At 40.0% G+C, this 12959-nt stretch overlaps 1 protein-coding gene across 1 annotated transcript in view; it reads left to right on the top strand.

Moving 5' to 3' along the window:
* Positions 1 to 427: 427 nt before the first annotated feature.
* LOC109397596 (phosphatidylinositol 4,5-bisphosphate 3-kinase catalytic subunit beta isoform) overlaps positions 428 to 12959 on the top strand; it is a gene marked incomplete in the record, with an annotated part of 92738 nt that continues 80206 nt past the window's right edge. Inside the window, 1 exon segment of the mRNA XM_062845315.1 lies at positions 428 to 1272.

Below are 12959 nucleotides of genomic sequence, written 5' to 3'. Positions count from 1 at the left end.
CGTGTACGTACACGCTGCATTACACGAACACCACTTGAGGTACTGGTTGAAAATAGTAAACAAAGATCAGCTGTTTCCAGCAAAATCAAATGGGCATATTTTCAACCAGTAGATTTGCATTAGTGTTCGTGACACCGCGCTGCGAAACCACTATGGCGTCCCATGTGTTGGAAATTTGCCGTTGCCGCCCACATTGTGTTTGGGCCTTTAATAAAAAAAATTGGAGCCAGGCGGTGTGCAAAATTTTGGGCGTGGAATGAACTTACCCATGTTCATTGAATGGAAACAAAAAGATAAACATTTTGCTGACGGCGCTGAGCACTGTCTATGAATGAATGAATGAATGGTCATCCTGGCTGTGGTTGGTCGCGAAGTCGCGAATGAAAATCATCTCACACAAGAAGACTGTGTGCTCGCTCATCGCGCGTCGCGTATGTGTTTGTGTGCGCGTGTGACCGTAGGTTGTGAAGTTATCGCCTTCTGTATTTTCTGCTCACCCAACTTGTCGGACGGGAAATCTGTTAGCGAAAGATATTTTGCTCGAAAATAAGTTGAAAATCCGTTCCAAAGTGTCCGAAATGTGTTTTAGCGTGAAGTTTAAATGTTCGGGAGTGCAGTGAACGTAAATTTTCTGTGGTCAGTGCATTGATTCGGGTGGAAAAATAGTGTTTTGCGTGGGCTCCTCTCGATTGGAAGAAAAATAAAATCGAAATCCCCCACGAGAGCCAGCCAGCCAGCAAGACAGCGCTGCTGGTGCTCGGCTGCTGCTGCAGTGTGTGGATCGAAGAAAGAGTTCAAGAATAAGCAAACGAAAAAAGCACCATCACCGCAGATACGACGGACGACGACGAGACGATTGTTTGCCACGAAAAAAAGTACACCATTTTGCCCAGCGGAAATTTTTGTGCTAAAAGAAAATGCAAAATTGCAAGTGATAAGCCTCGGCTGATGGGGAGGGAGCTTGACGACAACACACGACGATGAGTGCTGTTTTTTTAATACAATGCGATAAAATTTAATATTTGCCTGCCTTATTTCGGGGTCTACCTATTAAACCGTGTGGCACGGATCGCGGATCGTCGCAAGGCAGTAAGTGTGCAGGAAAAAAAAAATAAGGTGGGCCGAAATCGTCGTGGAGGGCGGCGGATCGGATGGATGATGGAAAATGTGATGAAACGAAGAAGGAGCGCCATTACGGTGTCTGGGATTTCGGTGGTGGCGTACTGAGACTGAGAAGCGCAGACGTACACTTTCTAGCAGCTATACACGGTGGTAAGTATCGAAACTAGCCTGCCTAGTGCCTAGCGAACAACATTCGTTTGTGAGAACGGAGCAAAACAACAACAAAAACAGGGGTTTAGGGTAAAAAAGTGTGTAGTCTGCTTGCTGCGCGCGGTCTTCTGCTTCCTAGGGTACGTGCGAATTTTGTTGGTCTAGTCCTCTTCAGCTCAGCTTCAGCATCACCGCATGAGAAGGGCCAAACAAGTGCGAAAGATTGCCTTCGGGGCAGGCATTGCCAATTTGCGATGGGTGGCGACCCACGAGGTGTTTGTACACGATCCTAATATAAGAAACTGTGTCAAGGCACATACCTAAATAATTACCAGGCTCCCTAAACATCCATTTCATTCCATTCATCCATGCACTGCTGAGGGTAACGGGTTCAATTCCCGGTCGGTCCAGGAAACTTTTCACAAAGGACATTCTCTAGACTTCCTTAGAAATAGAGTATTTTCATACCTGCCACACGATATACACGTGCAAAATGGTCATTTCCAGAGGAAGCTCCCAGTTGTTAAAGTGCTCATAGAACACTAATCTGAGAAGCAGGCTTTGTCCCAGTGGCAACATTACGCCAAAAGAGGTAGAATTTCTAATGGAGATTTCTCCAGTATTCTAGCTGGGGATTCCTCCAGGAATCTTTGAGGCCGCTTCCACAAATTCATTCTGTGTATTCCTATAGCCTAACGTTAAACTGAATAAATACTAAATTCCTCTGGATTCCTTTATGGGACTCGTTCTGATTATTTCTTCAGGAAATCTCTCTGAAGCTCATTTAGGCGTTTTAACAGCTGTTTAGTCTCGGATTTCTACAAGAATCAGCATATTCATGCGCCAAGGATACGCCAGCACCTTCCCGCCTTATCTACAACAGCATCTGATAAAGGGACGGCAGGAACGTGCCCGTAGCTTCGTGATCCCTCACCATACTGCATCGAAGAGAAAAAGTATCATGATTACGGGGGCTATCAACTAGAACCATCTTCCCTCGGCAACCAGGCAGCTACCAACTATTAACGCGTTTAAGGCAGCTCTTTCGACACAGCGGTGAAGCATCTTACTGGATAGCAAATCGAGCAAATCTTGCTTAATTACATACCTCCTTCAGAGTAATAGTTTTTGTGGTAGTTGAGTAGCAACATAGTAAGCCAAGCATTTATGAAAATGCAGAAGTTGTTGAGTTGTCAATAAAGACGGTTGCCACCCACCACAAATGGCGTACGAGGATGGGATTTATAAAAATAAACCATAATCATAACGGAGAAGGAAATTGATGGCTGTATCAATGTGCTTAACCATAACGTGCTACGAGCGTCAGGAGTTGAAGTTTAAAAAAATAAGGAGTTGCCGGTAATGACACCAATGAATTGTGCTGCTTCTTTGCGGCCATGAACAAGGACTTCAGGGCGGCGCAAGGAATACTGGAAGAGCAGAAGCAGAAGTCTATTAACCATATAGATCCGCGTATACCTAATGAGAAGGTCCAAATCCAACGTAGTGGAGTACGGATGCAGGTTACAGGGACTGTCCAGGATAGGACTTCGATACTCTGGTCGAAATAGTTCGGGAGCTGTAAGCTGCTTGTAGTTGGTGATAGGTAAATATGAAAAATATTTATCGCCTTACAGACAATGCGCTAGCAACGCGTTGGTCCAGAGAAGGCGCAAAAGTAGTATCAAAATCCTTAACGAGCAACACGTTATCAACGTGTTGGCTCGGACAAGGTAAAACAAAGTATCAAAGTCCTTAACGAACAACGTGCTGCCAACACGTTGGTTCGGAGAATGCAATAGTAAAGTCCTTAACGAGCAACTCGCTGGCGTCGTGTTGGCTCGGAAAAGGCAGGAATAATCAAAGTCCTTAACGGACAACGCGGTGATGCGTTGGTCCGGAGAAGGCAATAACAAAGCCCTTAACGAGCAACTCGCTGGCGACGTGTTGGCTCGGAGAAGGCAAACAGAATCAAAGTCCTTAACGGACAACGCGCTAGCACCGCGTTGGTCCGGAGAAGACACAAAAAAAAGTATCAAAATCCTTAACGGGCAACACGTTATCAAACGTGTTGGCTCGGAGAAGGTAAAACTCAAGTCCTTATCGGATAACGCACTAACAATGCGTTGGTCTGGGAAAGGCAGAATAATTATTTTTTACACAGTTTTCAGCTATCTGAGAGAGGAAGAAGGAGAGCGAGAGAACGAGCTACATACCTAAAAGCAGATATCCTCCGGAAGGATATTTTGAGCCAATTTTCTATAACAACGTCTGAAGCGGATAAAAAACTACAATTAACTGGATCTCTTTGGAAGGGAATTATAATGCAATCAAACGAACAGAACATCTTTTGTAAGAAAAGAAAGTATGACAGACTGCTGATGAAAACCTAGAACAGTGCAACGCGTCATGAATTTGAAGGAGACGCAAACATACACTGATAACCATTCCTGGATCATGTTTATGAAGCTGATCGAGACGTTAAGATAGTTCGGATAAGGTATGCTCAATTTACTTGTGTCTTTGCAGATCCATTGCTTGATGGGAAACAGTTCAACAATATCTGAAGTTTTATTTGCGTGTCGATGGAAAAAGAAAGATGAAACTATACTCTACCAATCAAGATGTAGGAGGTTTAGATCTAAGGGTGCGATTAGATCTACCTTAGTAATATATTAGGAACACCTACGCCATCGGCGTGACGCTTTTCAGTGACGATGTGTTACCAGCAATTAAAAAATAGCAGGTTGAATAGGTTAGAAATAGATCCAGCCATAAAATTACAAACACTAGAAGAAATAGGATTTAAGGTCACTGATTTAAATCATATTTTATTATAAAGAAAAGGAGATGTGGTAGTTGAGTAGCAACATAGTAAGCCAAGCATTTATGAAAATGCAGAAGTTGTTGAGTTGTCAATAAAGACGGTTGCCACCCACCACAGTTTTTATTGTCTTTTGAAATGTTTGTAAAATCTCGGGTATCCATTAATCAGGTCAATTTCCTTGACCTGATTAATGGATACCCGACAGGCTTACGTTTATGATAATAAATTACAATTACAATTACAAGAATTCCTCTTGAGGAGTTAATGAATACGATCTAGGGATTGCTCTAGGAACTTTTGGAGGATTCCTAGAAAAGACTCTAGGATGATTTCCAGAAGGAACTCCTAGAGGAAACCCAGTAGAAAATCCTGGAGAAATTCCTAGACGATTCTAGAAGAAATTCATCAGAAGTTCTTGGTAGCATCCTGGACGATTTTCTGAAGGAGCTACCGAAATTTTTCCAAATGCACTTCTAAAGGATTCCCACAATAAACTCCTGGAGTACTTCCAGAAAGAACTCGTGGAGAAACCCCAGAAAAAAATCCTGAAGAAATGCCAAAGACGACTCTGGAAGAAGTCCAGCAGCAGTTTTTGGAGGAATCCAAGAACGTAGTCATGGATAAATTCCAGATGCAACTCCTGGTTAAGTTTCTGGACGTATCCCAGAAGAATTTCCTGGAAGAACAGTGGAAGAAGGATCCCTTTGAAGAATCTCAGGAGGAACTCTTGGTGGAATCCCAGATATTTTTTTGAAAACAATCCCTGAAAACAATTCAGGGGAAAACCTCAGAGAGAACTCCTGGAGGGAGCAATTTTAGAAAAAAAATCTTGGAACATTTCTGTAAGAACTTCTGGAGAAAACCTCATGGGGAATTTCAGGAGGAACATTAGGGTAAATCTCAGACAAAACTTCTGCAACAATTTCAAAAGGTTTTTATGGGTAAGGAATTATGCTTTTTGTTGGAGCACTTGAAGAAATCTTTGTCCTCCAAAAGGAATTTGAAAACGGCGTCTGGTACTTCTGAAGAAATTATAGAAGATGCTCCTGAAAAATTCCCTGGGGTCAGCAACTCTTTTAGGTACCCATCTGAGAATTTTTTCATCAAACTTCTGGAATTGAAAAAGTAAAATCGTACGAGGTCACATAAAAACTCACAGAAACATTCGTCTCGTAATCGTAGAAGGAAACTTAAAAGTAGTTTTGAAGAACTTTCAAGAGATTACATAGTGAAATCCCATGATATTTCCTTAAGGTATCGTAGAAGGAATTCCGGGAGGAATATCAAAAGAAATTCACGGATGGATTCCTGGTGGTACTTCTAATGGAAATCCATAAGAAATTCCTGGAGAATCCCCGAAGAAATTCCAGATGAATTTTCTGGAGGAAGGAATGCTATAAAGAAAAATCTTAAACTAAAAGTACAAGATTATTCACAAGAGTCTCAGGAATGTGCTTGGAAAAATATCAGAAAGAACCTCTCGTGTAATAAAAAGGTAATTCTGGAAAAATCTCTAGAAATTATCCTTGTTAAATTAATTAGACTCATCAACAAAGAAGTCTTAGAATAGGCACGAATAAGTTCCACATTCATAATGCATCACGTTACGAGCTGATGTAGGGTACAGTTTTGGTCAAAAATGACCCCAATGCACCCCTAGTGCAAACTAAGTATCGACGTGGAAGACTTGGAAGGAACTTGTACAGGAGCCAAAGAAGACATCACTGGAGCAAAAATGATAATCTTATCAATCCGTCTAGCGAATTAGGAGTCGTAAGTTCGAGCCCCACCGGAGTACGTGGATTTTTTTTTCATAATTGAAATCTCAATTTGTTCATCGAGCACATGGACATCGATCGTTAATCCTATCCCCGGATCGTAATTGAACTCGTTGATTGCACTTGACAATGATTTGATTCAGGTAAGACCTGAACTGCCGTGAATCGCATATCAGTCCCATCTTTGCTGGATTTCCAATGCAAATGGGACAAATATGCGATTCACGGCAGTGAAGTTCTAATATTTAGGAAAGATTGTTAACCCTGATCAATAGTGTCTTAGCATGGCTCTTAAGATATCAAGATGTTCACGGATGCCGGTGGGTTGTGTAATGTTACTGTTTATATCAAAACCTGTTATTGATGTTGCCGTAGAATTAAAAAAAATGAGCATCAGGGCAGTACGGACAACGCTGAATATTTTTGAAAGGCGGAATAATGCCAGAAATGATATAGGGGTAGGCGGGGCAATATGGGCACCCGGGGCAGAATGGACACCCTCAATATTTTGAAATATGCGAACTTTTTTGAACTTTTAATGAATGGAGAATATAGTCCATTTGTCTAAAACGTAGTTTCAGGAAAGAAACATTCGAAATTAAAATTATACTTGATTTTACACGAAAAAGTTGCGTCCTCCATTTTTTGTGCATGAAAATTATAATTTTCACACCATCTAAAATAAGATTTAGTGATTTCTAGAACACATGCAAGTAGTTTTGCTGTATCTACATGCTTAACATGTTTATATTTTCTTCTTTATTATATCAAAAATCAAGTTTGGAAATATCTTCTGCTGCCGGGGCAAAATGGACACTCACCTCTTTGAAAGAAGCGGCAAGGGAAAAATATAACCTAAATCACAAACCAACCAAATTCTTCGATTTCAGTATATTTTCGGTTAAATGTTCACTATAGTAGACATAGGGTGAAACAAATTGGTCAAAAAACGACAGCAGTGGAAAATAGTTGTTCTAGGCACAGCTATACATGCCGACAAAAACGAAGCTTTTTCCAAAACAGCCTGAATTTAAGGCCAAACGTCATGGAATCCCGCTTCAACAGTGCATCAGAACTTCAGATGCTACTGGCGGATATGAGGCACTGTACCTCAAGCCATAAACGGAAAAACCCAACAACAACAAACAACAACAGAACTTCAGACGCACAAATCTCAAGAAGCAAACTTCAAACGACAGTGCATTTTATTATTCTGTTCTTGCTCACTTGTAATAAGCTTTAAATAAAAAGATCAGGTGCGCTGGTTTTGTTTACGAAGAGATATGTGCGCTCAAAATCGTGAGTAGGTGCCGAAGTCGGCCATTGTGGCGGCCATTTTGGGATTCTAACAATCTGTCCTTAAATTAACTGAACAAAAATGAACTACTTCGACGTATTATTCATCCATAATAGTTGTTTTGTAATGAAATGACTTTATAGGTGTAAATAATGTACGAAATTCTTAAAAGTCTCATGGTGTCCATATTGCCCCATGGGGGTGTCCATTCTGCCCCGTATGCTTGAAGACGGTCATGAAAAACTAACATTTTTCATAACATTTTTTGAAGTGCATGAATCATTTTTCTTCGTGAGCATTCTTATGTAATAGATGCTAAATAGACTTTAAAAGGATACATGTGAGCGATTCCAAGCAACAGCATCAAAATTAAGCAAATTTTTTAATTCATGATTTTCTATTGAACTGAAACTTTGCACAGTTTTTCAGTTCCATCTAAATCGCCATTTTTCGATATCAAATTTTAATTTTGAATCACGACTAACTTTTCAAAAGGGTGTATGTGAAAATGGTTCAAAAATATTCAAAAATCTGCACAGCCAAAATGGTTCGTTCGATTGCTATGAATTTTTCAGCAAAGTTAGATAACTAAATGGTGATTCCTAAGAAAATATACACTGTGAAAAAAAATCTTTTTTAACATTAAAAAATATCATTTTTGCCACAAAAACTCAAATATCTCAAAACCCTATCTTTTTACCAACGTAATTTTTTTAGCGAAGACGGTCCATTATATTAGCAATCTACCATAAAAATTTGGTGATGGTAAACTAATAAACAAAAAAGTTATAACTTTTCAAACATTTCACAATTTTCACATTTGGTAAATATTTTTTTCTGTGTAAATTATTTCGGTCAGAAATCGCAGTTTGATGCTGATTTTATTGTTAAGCAAAGTTAGATAACTAAATGGTGATTCCTAAGAAAATATACACTGTGAAAAAAAAAATCTTTTTTAATCTTAAAAAATATCATTTTTGTCACAAAAACTCAAATATCTCAAAACCCTATCTTTTTACCAACGTAAATTTTTTAGGGAAAACGGTCCATTGTATTAACAATCTACCATAAAAATTTGGTGATGATGAACTAATAAACAAAAAAGTTATGACAATTAAAACATTTCACAATTATCACATTTAGTAATATTTTTTTTAAGTGTAAATTATTTCGGCCGGAAATCGCAGTTTGATGCTGATTTTATTGTTGATGGTCGTGCGTGAGTAAAACAAGCTGTTTTTATTATGTATTATGTATATTATATGTACAGTAATGTTCCGATTTTATCACGCCCTCCGCGCATTAGTCGTTTAAGGTACACCGGAGCAAGTTGAAATGGGTGGGGCAAGATGAAACACGAAGTTTTGAAACAGATTTCAATACAATTTTGTAATTTATCTTTCGTTAAAAGATTGTTTGAATCAAAAACTATACGTTACGGCGATCAAACTATTTATTATCATTAGAAAACATCATGTTAACCCGCTGTTTCATCTTGCCCCACCCGTTTCAACTTGCCCCGGTGTACCTTATTCATTAATTTGCTGTTACATTTGAGGACAAGTGTTTTCCCTCTTCTTCAAGATGAATGTTGAGAGCGTGTTTTGCAACGTTAAAAATATTGAAATGGGTATAGATGTTGAAGAATATTCCAAAACATTTTTGAAAAGGGGCGTGATTAAATTGTTTAAACAGATGTCGCTGATGGTGCGGTGGCATGACTCTCTGCACTTAGCACTTCTGGCAATTTCTCAGTTGTTGTCGTTTTAGAACTTCCTGCGCCCTGCTTTACCGATGATATACAGATGGCTCGTTTGTCAAAGTCTAGACGGCAGGACGTGCAAGTAAATTTGTATTCAATGTGGGCATTTGGGCATAACGAGTCTCTTTCAGTTTATCTATGGTGCTTTCGGTGAGATTTCGTAACTCTTTTGAACATTTTTTTTTCATCAAACGGTCTACAAGAGAGCGTTGAGTTGAAGACCTTTGAGAAAGCGACTGTTCATGTTGTTCGTTAGATTATAATAAACAAAATCACTTATTAGTTTTAACTGACTAGTTTGGTGTTGTTTGCTTGACTGAAGAAAAAAATTACTAATAATTAATTTATAATCCATAGCGAAGTATTTCTTTGCTTTTTCGTGAGCATTGTCATGGTATGTATACAGACACACAAACGTAACACTGACGAAATTTTCATTGACCACGCCTTTAACGATCATTTTGAATCTTGGTTGTGGCTTTCATAACCAGAAGAGCGCCCATCGTGCGTTTGACGTTTCACACCAGCGCCTTCTGATGACGATATTGCACAACGCAGTGTTTCGTGAAACATTTCCACCAGGTGGTGTTAGTGTGAACTGGGCGATGGATTTTCACGAAAATTGTTCTAGGCGTTTCGTCTGTTTGTCTATGGTATGTACCTCTCATGCATTTGTTGTTGTTGAAGTTACTCACATTCTTCCGATCATAAAGTCTGTTCTTTAAGAGGTAATTTTTTTTTTTTAGATAAACTAGACGTATACGCGTATATAAAACTTTTATTATACAGCTTTTCTCTTAAAAATAAGTTTAATTCCATTTTTCTTATAATCAACAGCTTTTCAACACTATCAAGGGATTTTTTCACCAGTCACGTACAATAAAAAGTATGACACTCTCAATGTTTTTGATCACAACACTGGATCGCGTCTAAGTTTCAAATAGATACTACAGCAATTATGAATAATCAAACAAAAATATCATGAAAACAATTTGTTTAATTCAGGCGGTAGCCTTTACAATAAAATCAACATCAAAATATAATTCTCGAAATAATTTACACAGAAAAAAATTTTTTTTTGTTACTAAATGTAAAAATTGTGAAATGTTTGAAATGTCATAACTTTTTTGTTTATCAGTTTACCATCACCAAAATTTTATGGTAGATAGCTGATATAATGGGCCATTTCCCCTAAAAAATTGACGTTGGTAAAAAGATAGGGTTTTGAGATATTTGAGTTTTTGTGACAAAGATCATATTTTTTTAAAGTAAAAAAATAAATTTTTTACAGTGTATATTTTCTAAGGAATCATCATTTAGTTATCTAACTTTGCTGAAAAATTCATAACAATCGAACAATCCGTTTTTGCTGTACAGCTTTTAGAATATTTTTGAACTATTTTCGCATACACCCTTTTGAAAAGTTAGTCGTGAGTGAATATGAAGGTTTAATATCGAAAAATGGCGATTTAGATGAAATTGAAAAACTGTGCAAAGTTTCAGATATTTTGAAATGGTCGCTCAGGATCGACTGACATGACTCCGTGGAATTCCTCATGTATCAAAAAACTAAACTTTTTTGACATCTTGCCAGGTAAAGTTGGCAAAAACCTTAGGGTGTCCATATTGCCCCGCCTACCCCTAACACTACTGTAGCTGTAGCTGAAAAAGTAGACTTCCACTTTTTGGAGTAGTTTGGTTGGCTTGGGCAATATTGCTGCTGGATGTCTGGGATCCGCAAGTGGAAGTCAAGTCAACAATATCATCTCGAAAGTATTATTTGGTGGGTGAGTTTATTTCTGCTAATCGTTTTGAAACTTCCTGAAAGTTGACCAAACATATCCTTTTTATTTTACCCTTCTACTAACAACACCTAAATTCTCGTGACTTCTAGGCATGAAAGAAAGTAGAAGGAGCAGCGTCATGGTCGCGATTTTTTTTCGCAGTCAAGTTCGCAGATTGTGAACAATCCTCGGTACCCAATTACGTAACTTATGTGTAGTCCTTTACTAGATCGGTGGAGTACGCTAAATATAATTTACACAAAAGGCTATTAACACGGAAAAAGTACACGGTAATGAACACCATTGGGTACCGGACTGGACACACAATATTTAATGGTTTTCTTTGGTGCATCGAGGTCTTGGAGTTAGTCTATGGTAGAAGTCTCTAAACTTTCCTAAGGTGTCCCACCAATCATCCTTTCTTATTCCTCAGCTGCCTCAAGAACTTGGTCAGAACTGCTCTGGACCATTGAAGGATTGCGTCAGTCTTGTCTGAGCGTTAGCGATTAGGCCCAAATCTTTGAGCTTTGTTAACGGAACGGAAGGAGGCAACCCTAATAACTCTTTCTCTCGTGTTGCCAACTAACTGGAATTTAACCAGGACAGGCACACCAGAACGTGCAAAGTCTTCTTCTGCCAAGTCTTGTCGTAAATTGTTCTGTCAGTTCGTCTGACGACCAGCCGATTTGAATGTGCGGATTTTACACGATTATTTAAGATGTTTTTGACGAAATTCGTCAAAATTTGACGAACATTTGAAACATTTAATGTTTTAAAATTATTTTTGTTTAAATAATTATTGGTTTTATTAGTTTCTGTTGTGTTTAAGTTCGTGTATTAATGATTCGTGTTTACCACCACCACCTCCGTTTTGTGGCTCAATACGCCATCATACGCCTCGTTCCATAGTATCGGGCTCAGGATGGAGACCTGAGGTACCCCCGTGGTGATGTTGTAGCGTCTCTAGCCTGCCTCGGTGACATAGGTTAGCATCCTATTCTAGAAGTAGCTCTCTAGTATCCGGCGTAGGCTTACCGGGACTCCTAGGTGGTGTAGGGCGCCCACGATGGCGACCCACCTGACACTGTTGAACGCATGTTTACGTCCAGCGTGACGATCGCGCAATAGCGGATTCCCATTCGCTTCCTTTGAAGCGCTATCTCGGCCGTTTTTGTTACAGCCCTACTAGCGTCCACCGTCGATAGACCCTTCAGGAAGCCAAACTGGTTATCCGAAACGCCAGAGTCATCGGGTTTCTCGGTATAGACCGCCAGTCTCGACAGAATGATCCGTTCCAAAAGTTTTCTGGCGGTGCCCAGAAAGAAGAAAAGTCTGTATGCCGACGGGTCACCAGGTGGCTTCCCGGGTTTGGGCAGTAGAACCAATCATTGCCTTTTCCACCTCTCCGGAAATTCACATCTGCACATCTGCATAGCCATTCTGAACATGTCAGGGCTAGCGTCGATGGCCGTCTTGATGGCTTCTGTCGGGGTACCGTCCGGACCCGGAGCCTTATTCAATTTAAGCGACTTCGCTATTGCTATGAGCTCGTCATTCGTTCGGGCGACCTCTGTTTAGCCGGTTTGGCCATATGGGACGGGGGACCATAATCTTGTATCGTGGCCCGTTTCTACGATCTTCTGCAGCATCTCGGGGGAGCGTTCTGACCCATGACGACTAACCCCAAGGGGTCGTATTCATTTCCTGACAGAGATTTTTGAAGCACGCCCGCTTACGCTCCTTAATCTCCTTGCTCAGTATCAGTTTAACCGCCCTGTAGGCCTCACTTAACTCCATTCTACCCTCATCGGTGCGAGCTATTTGCATCCTCCTTCTAGCGCTTAAGCAGGATACGCGGAGCCTCTCCACTCTAGACCACATGGTTTATTAAATTTAGTAGTCATTTCTGTTGGGTCCCCCTTAGAGCCGCTATCCCTCACTGCCAATGAATTAGCCGCCAACGATCTTGGTGGTTGTCTGTGCAAGCACGGAGGCCACCCGAGGGTTGGTACAGTTCCTTATGGGGACTGAGCTCAGAGCCGGATCAGCGGTAATCAGGAGTGTTCATCTGAACCTGCTTACTACACCCAGTTAGTTGCCCAAGCTGGGTACAGGTCAGGAACATACTTCAAGACCACGCCACGGTTTTTTGAAAGGAAGACAGGCAAACATAGGCTAGAGGAACTGGTTCACTTAGCGTGAATGAGGATGAAGCATCTGTCAAAGAAAAAGTAGATCT

The sequence above is a fragment of the Aedes albopictus genome, chromosome 1 (assembly GCF_035046485.1).
Source record: "Aedes albopictus strain Foshan chromosome 1, AalbF5, whole genome shotgun sequence".
Taxonomy (NCBI): domain Eukaryota; kingdom Metazoa; phylum Arthropoda; class Insecta; order Diptera; family Culicidae; genus Aedes; species Aedes albopictus.
Note: the sequence above shows the minus strand (reverse complement) of the source record. Positions and strands in the feature narration are given on the sequence as shown.